Below are 8,022 nucleotides of genomic sequence, written 5' to 3'. Positions count from 1 at the left end.
TGGGCTCGGCACCAGGAGAGAATGAACCACAAAGCAATATTGTCAAGTGTCACCTCGATGCCATGACCATCAAGGCCTGCCTGAACCTTGGACTCTCTTGCAAGATTAGTGCAAAAAATAAGAAAAAAAGAAGATCCTCCAATAAGGAAACAAGAATACTTCCAGTAAGTGAACTCTGATCAGACGTACAGCAAAATGACATTGTGCCCTTGTAATTGGGTCCAGAATCCAGACATAGGGAAAATGTAACCATGCGCTAAATGCCAAGGCTTTACTGGACATTCCTTCCAAGCGATGGAGAACCATGGAAACATATGAAAGCCAATAGCTGACCCAAAGTCCACTCTCTGTGTACTTCTTATTGTACTTCTTTGAAGAATTGATGACCGGAGTTATTTTAACTAGAAAAGATCTCTATAACCTAGACTTAAACATAGCATGCCCGACAACCAATTAGATCCCTGCATGAAGCAACACTCCTGTCCCCTGGCTCACTTTCTATAAAGTGTCACAAATAAGTGCATTGACCTGATATCCCACCACTGATATGAGGCTCATGACTTCCAAATATCAACGGCAGAGCCTCCTAGGGCAAGATTGGTTTTCTTTGGTGTGTGCTTTGTTGTGTAGCAGGTATGACTGAACGTTTATTGATGAATTATTTTTCCATGACAGGTGTATGATCAACTATCACTACTTTGCAATGGCAAGTAGACAGAAAAGAGTGTTCAGTTTGATCCTGATATTTAGCTGAATGGGAGTCTCTGAACAAGAATATATACATTTACAACGCCGTTTTTACACCGCAATACAATCACAACGCAGTTGTTTCAACGACTGCGTATGACCACGCAGTGCCATTACAGTGCAAGTCGTTACAGCGACTTGCGCTAGATGGCGCGCTGGACTTAGGAATAGTGTGATTTACTATTTCAACTGTAGTGTGTGCAACACTAGGGAAGGTGTTGGAATAGTAAATCATACTATTCCTTAGTCTAGAGCGCCATCGTTGTAACAACTTGTTGTAATGGCACTGCGTGGTCACAACACGGTTGTTGTAACGACCGCGTTGTGATTGTATTGCGGTGTAAAAACTGCGTAGTAAAGGTTGTTTCCCTCTGAACAAGGCCTACAGCCCTTGGGTCTCCAATGGTGGTTGGTTGGTGCTGCACATGGTCAAGCTATCCATGGTTCTGCTGCATGGGTCATGCGGTCGTTTCTAGGTTTCTCGCATGGATTATCAGCAGCATGAGTCAGGGTGTGCAGCAGGCCACTTTCGGCATCTCACCTCATTGGAGCTGTTCAGATAGCCTGCAAATAGTCCAAGCCCATGTCTCAGAGACTCTGACTACCGTGTTTATGGATCATAAAGTTCTGATGTAAACACACGCGGCAAGCCTGAATGCTGACTGCCATTTACAGATACGGGCTCTTCTTTAACCTCTTATGTGCTGCGCCTATTCCAACGGCCGACGGCACCACTACCTCAGGAGTGCTGCCGTCGGCCGTTGGACGTTCAAACCTCACCTGCGCAATGGAACGTTCAGCACTGGAGCTGGACGTTCCATAGCTACTAAGAGGTTATAAAAAGCTTACTCTGCCATGGCGTAACTTTTTGTGACGCTGCAGCGATGTAAAAAATGCACCTCACTGTGACACATTTACAAAGTGGCGCATGTAGGCATATGTGTCACTTTGTAAACCCCTGCGCCATATTATACCTGTGTCAGGTATAATGTATGCAGGGTGGGTTTTCCCCTGTAAAATAGGCTCGTAGAAGTGGTGCAGTGAAATCTATGAGACTTTTGTCTACTCCAGGTTAAAACCGAATCCGGTTTATCATGGGACATTGAATGAAGCGCTTATTGGTGCTGCTCAGTGGGCAGGGAAATGCACGCATGCTTTAATACACGCTTCTTGACTCCATCCATAATTACATAATGGACTATATAGTGCACACCAAACGTATAAATGTCTAACTGATCATCCAGGCGATATTCTCGGGCATTCTTCATTCAATCTTTGTAAATTCATCTTGAGGAATTATAATTTAGCGCCAATAAACCTTGGTGCAAGTGCACTCAAAAGATAACCATTTTTAACAACTGCCCCTCAATGCAGCAAAGCTACCCTTTGAAGTACACTGAAGCACTTAAAAGTATCCTTTTTTTTTTATAAACTATATTTGGCTTTTAAAGACTTTTGGGATCTTCCCCCATACCACTTTTGACCAAGCTCACAAGGTGAGTCAGTAGATAACCCCAAGGCACTTTGGATTCTAGGGCTAAGGTGACCCCTGGCTCGGACCTGGCTTGGCTGTCCCTATTAATTCTGGGACTTTCCCGCCTCTAGGCGCCTGAGGTAAGTTAGTTCTTTGGTTAATATGTCTGGAGGGCGGCCTTCCAACATTGATAAGATGTCTCTGAAGACATGGCTTTTCTCCACTCAGCACCCCTCCCTCTTTTACCCTCTGATTAGCCATCAGTTGCAGTTCTTGCATTCTGTGGGTCCAGCGCTAAGAAGCCCCCTTGTTGGGGCAGCTATGGGCTCTATAAATGATATAGCATAACATAGTAACTTTTCCAGTAGCGCCTCGCTCCCCACGCGGGTAAAAGCGCGCTAGAGAGCTGGTATCTCTTGGCGCATGCGGCCAAGGGCGAATGTAATCCCTCTGGCGTGTTTGTGAGCCTGCAGCCAAGCCTGGTAAACATTAACCGCCTGGTACAGAGCAGTAAACCTAGCGCCTGGGCGGTCAGGCCTCTTGGCGCCAGGCCAAGCGCTGTGCTTACACAAGGCCACTAAGTGCAGGTGAAGACGCGCTGTTATCATGGATGCCGTCTAAGTGCAGGGACTTTGGACATGTTCCCGTGACTTGGAGGAGGACAGGGCCTCTCTGGGGGGGTGGGTCCTCCCTGCCAAGGAAGGTGGCTCTCTCCTGCCAGCTCCACTCTGACAGGGGAGCAGCAGGGACAACAGGGAAACAAACGCCAGGGTGGGGAGAAGGGCAGAGAGGACGAGAAGAGAAGGAAAAGAAACTCCAGGAGGTGGGAAGGAACAGCGAGGGGAAGAAACTACAGGGGACAGGGAAAGGACAGAGCAGGGGACCAGAGGGGAAAAGAGAAACAAACTCCAGGGGGAGGGAGAAGGGCAGAGAGGAGGAGAAGAGAAGGGAAAGAAACTCCAGGGGGAGGGAAAGGGGAGAGAAGAGGGGAAAGAAACTCCAGGGGGCAGGGAAAGGACAGAGAGGAAAGAACCCCAAGGAAAGGACAGAGAGGGGGAGCAGAGGGGCAAAGGGGGAGAACTCCAGGGGCAGGGAAAGGGCAGAGAGGAGGAGAAGAGAAGGGAAAGAAACTCCAGGGGGAGGGAAAGGACAGAGCAGGGGACCAGAGGAGAAAAGAGAAACAAACTCCAGGGGACAGGGAAAGGGCAGAGTGGAAAGAACCCCAAGGAAAGGACAGAGAGGGCGAGCAGAGGGGCAAAGGGGGAAAACTCCAGGGGACAGGGAAAGGGCAGAGTGGAAAGAACCCCAAGGAAAGGACAGAGAGGGCGAGCAGAGGGGCAAAGGGGGAAAACTCCAGGGGCTGGGAAAGGGCAGAGAGGAGGAGAAGAGACGAAAAGGGAAGAAAAGAGAAGAGATTAAAGAGGGGACATTCTCCAAAGAACTGCAGCAGACCAGAAGACACCACTGCCTACAGGTGTGTGAGCTACATCTCTTTTGTAGGGGTCCTATTCTCTCTCCTTCTCTTTCTTTGGCTCTTTCTCATCTTCCCTTTTTCTCTTTCAATCTCATCCTAACCTTCTTTCTAACTTTCTTCTTTGCGTTTCTGAAGTGGCGGAGTGAGGTGATAAGCCAGGAAGGCTAACGCCTCTTTCCACCACTTCCCTTGTGCATATGACCCATAATAGTGCTATCCTGAGGCAGCAGCTGGAAAGCCACTGCCCTCTGTCACCGATTATCTAAGCCCAGGCGCCTTGACGCTGGGCTGTGCTCCCAGCGCTTGAAAGGCCTGCAAATCTCACCTTTGGCGATCCAAGGCGGAAAAGGTTGTTTAACATGGAAATTACAGGCATATTTGACCCCCTCCTTTTATCCCGTGTTGCCTCGAAAGCAGTTAAATAGCTCAACGGGTTCATGCATCTGCTAAGAACTTTGTGCAACCTGCACTTGTGAATCCGGAGTAGGCCAATTCAGACGCTCATTCTTCTGAAGTCGATAACAAGTGTGCATCTGAATTGTTAATCAATACTACCAGTGAATCACCATGCTGTTAAGCTGGAAGGGCATAGCAGAATGCACTTTCTAAAACACATCCTCTTTAGTCCCCTGTTCACATCAGGTGTTTGCAAAACATGACGTTAACCCTGGTTATATTATATTGGCCAATTGCAGACGTTTACACAATACCAGGACGGGGAGTTTAACAGGGTTGGACTAATCTATTAGGCCAAAGGAGATTACAGTCAGAAACAGGCCAAAGCCACGCCACTGTACCTGATGCTGAAGTCAACAAGAAGATAGCTCAGCAGGTTTTGCAGCTGCTGTAAAGATCTGTGTGTGTCGCTCGTAGCTTCTGAGTTTTAATCAGGGCTTTAAGTGGGGGGGGGGTCTGTGGGGGTCTGAGCACCCCCAGTTTTTGGGGGGGCCTCGAAAGGGGTTTCTAGGGGGCTCTATTTTCAGCAGAAGTAACTCTGTTGCCCATAATCAAAATCAGTTATACCAAAGTCTCTCTGTAAATATCAATAAACGATGTGCCCCGGATTCTGAGAAAAAACTTATAGCCAGCTTCAGTGTGCTAGATGCAACTTGCCTTCTGGTGATGAATGCATTCTTTATGGGGAAACAGATATCTAGAACCTGTGTTCAGAGTTTTAGCTGCCAGCAAGAGATACTATCCAAGTTTTTAGATTTTTCAAAGATTATGGTGGAAAGAAAACCCCTGAAGCATTAAAAAAGTTAGTAGTTTTCATGGAAACCCTGCCAGCAAGTAATGCGGATTGCGAGAGAGGTTTCAGCGCAATGAACTTAATTGCTTGTCCAACAAGGGCCTCTCTTCTTGTAGAGACCATTTCGTCATGCTTATGTGTAAAACTCAATGGTCCTCCACTTGAAACATTTGACGCAAAGCTGTATGTAAAGAGTTGGTTAGCAAAAGGTAGACGGTCTGCTGTAGAAAATTGTTATGAGAAACCCCAGCAAAATAGACACAGTGAATATCTTCAAGGGTTTTGGGAAATCCTCAACAGATTTCTAAGTAATGTAAATCATTTTTAATTTTTTTAAAGCGTTTGGTATTTTATGGCTTATACTTAATAAATATACCTTTTTGCCTATTTTATTATCCTTTGCTGGATGTGACTTCATGATTTTCTTAAGCCCACAAAGCTAGTTATCTTAATTTAGACCACGCCCCTACTCGGATTGGCCACACCCATTTAAGAAATGTGCCACGCCCCTTTTAGAGCACCCCCAGTTTTTTTCCCCACTTAAAGCCCTGGTTTTAATCACAGACTATATGTAAATATAATGCTATCCTCAGGCAGCAGCAGAAAAGCCACTGTCCTCTGTCACCACAGTTATCTAAGCCCACATGCCTTGACAACGGGATGTCCTCCCGGAGCTTAAATGGCCGCCCTCGAAATCGGATGAATTTGTGTTATGGCTTCTGAATCACTCAGTAGAGCGGATTTCAATGAATTGTTACAAAAATAATATATGATAACTACAGCGACCCTGCACCATCAAAAGCGTTAATGGGCAAGCATCACCCAGATAATGGTAATGTGCTTTTTTCTTGTAGGATACCAGACACCAGGCAGGATTTGCCCGGTATATACCAAAGCTCTGTCAGGAAAGGAATTTGTATCCATAAAAAAATGGTTTCCTTTGAGAAATGCAGGCAAAAGTATCAAACCAAATAGTACTTTGCAAGATGTTATTATAAAAACAAGTTTTATTAGTAATGTTATTGAAAAAAAGTGTTTTTGTCATAGTGTTTTCAATTAGTTGTGTGCACACGCAAAAACAAGACATCTTGGAACAACAACAGTAGTCTACGAACGTATCTTCACTTATAGAAAATCGGGTGTTTATTCACGTTTTCACTTGTAGAAGCCCGGGCAGGGGCGAAACTAGGTCTTAATTTTGGGGGGGGCTAACATGGCAGAGGAAGGGGTGTGGCTAATGTAAATCAATGGGGCGGAGCTAAAATGACAGATAATCAGGATCGGTTAATGCTCAGGTCAAGCTGAGAAAAAAATGTGGTGAATTCTACATTTGAAACTGGACAACAATTAAAGCACACATTTTTGTTAGTTTGATGCATTGCCCCCCAAAACCCATACTCACCCTGAATCTTAAAATTACCCCTGGCACACCAAAACACATACCCACGCTGAACCCTAAAATTAACCCCTTCACACCCTAAAACCCATACCCGCCCTGAAATCTGTAATTACCCCTGGCACCCCAAAACCCATACCCATCCTATCTCTAAAATTATCCCTCCCCGGAACCCCAAAACCCATACCCACCCCACACCCTAAAATTACCCCCTGGCACCCCAAAACCCAATACCACCCTGAACTCTAAAATCACCCCCCTGGAGCCCCAAAACCCATACCCGCCCTGAACCTTAAATTACCCCTGGCACCCCAGAAACCATACCCATGCTGAACCATAAATTCCCCCTTGCCCCCCAAAATCCAAACCCACCCTGAACCTTAAAATTACCCCAGGCACCCCAAAACCCATACCCATGCTGAACCATAAATTCCCATCTGGCACCCCATAACCCATACAGACCATGAACCCTAAAATAGCCCCCTGACATCCCAAACCCACACCTGCCCTAAACCCTAAAATTACCCCTGGCACTATAAAACACATACCCACGCTGAACCCTAAAATTAATCCCATGGCACCTCAAAACCCACACCCACCCTGAACCTTACAATTACCCCTGGCACCCCAAACCCCATACCCATGAACCCTAAAATTACCCCTGGCACACCAAAACACATACCCACGCTGAACCCTAAAATGTCCCCTGGCACCCCATACCCACCCTGAACCATAAATTCCCCGCTGGCACCCCATAACCTATACCCACCCTGAACCCTAAAATTGCCCCCTGACACCCCAAAACCCACACCTGCCCTGAACCCTAAAATTACCCCTTGCACACCAAAACACATACCCACGCTGAACCCTAAAATGTCCCCTGGCACCCCATACCCACCCTGAACCCTAAAATAGCCCCCTGACATCCCAAAACCCACACCTGCCCTAAACCCTAAAATTACCCCTGGCACCCCAAAACCCATACCCATGCTGAACCATAAATTCCCCCCGGCACCCCATAACCCATACCCACCCTGAACCATAAATTCCCCCCTGGCACCCCATAACCCATACCCACCCTGAACCCTAAAATTGCCCCCTGACACCCCAAAACTCACACCTGCCCTGAACCCTAAAATTACCCCTGGCACACCAAAACACATACCCGCTCAGAACCCTAAAATTACCCCCTGGCACGCCAATCCGTAACCCACCCGTAACCCACCCTGAACCATAAAATTACTCCCTGGCACCCTAAAACCCACACCCACCCTGAACTCTAAAATTACCCACTAGCACCCCAAAAAAAAATGAACACTACAAACTTACACTACATTTGCATATTTGGAGGGGACTGTCCTCTTTGACGTTTCTATGTATGTAAGTCAAGAACAACATTCACAGTAACCAAGGGGCATATGTATGAAAGTTTGGTTTTGCTATTCTCAAATAGCAAATTTTAGAGAATCGCTATTTGAGAATGGCAAAACGAGATGTATGTAGGATTTGCAAAAAAAATTGTGAATCCTACATATTCCATAATTGTGAATCGCAAAGTGCGATTCACAATTACGGAAACCCTCTCCATTCATTCCTATGGGCCTAGAGGCCTATAGGAATGAATGGGAAGACATTCTCAATTTGGGCCATATGTATCATCAAACCAATTTGCATTTCCAAAA

The 8,022-nt window shown here is 46.3% G+C and overlaps 1 protein-coding gene across 1 annotated transcript in view; it reads left to right on the top strand.

Moving 5' to 3' along the window:
* The first annotated feature begins 2,877 nt into the window (after window positions 1-2,877).
* LOC147700859 (uncharacterized) overlaps window positions 2,878-8,022 on the top strand; it is a 75,201-nt gene continuing 70,056 nt past the window's right edge. Inside the window, exon 1 of the mRNA XM_086929758.1 lies at window positions 2,878-3,695. The gene's annotated coding sequence lies outside the window, so the exon portion shown is untranslated. The remainder of the gene's footprint in view (window positions 3,696-8,022) is intronic.

Source organism: Lissotriton vulgaris, chromosome 7, assembly GCF_964263255.1.
Source record: "Lissotriton vulgaris chromosome 7, aLisVul1.2, whole genome shotgun sequence".
In the NCBI taxonomy this organism is placed as follows: domain Eukaryota; kingdom Metazoa; phylum Chordata; class Amphibia; order Caudata; family Salamandridae; genus Lissotriton; species Lissotriton vulgaris.
Note: the sequence above shows the minus strand (reverse complement) of the source record. Positions and strands in the feature narration are given on the sequence as shown.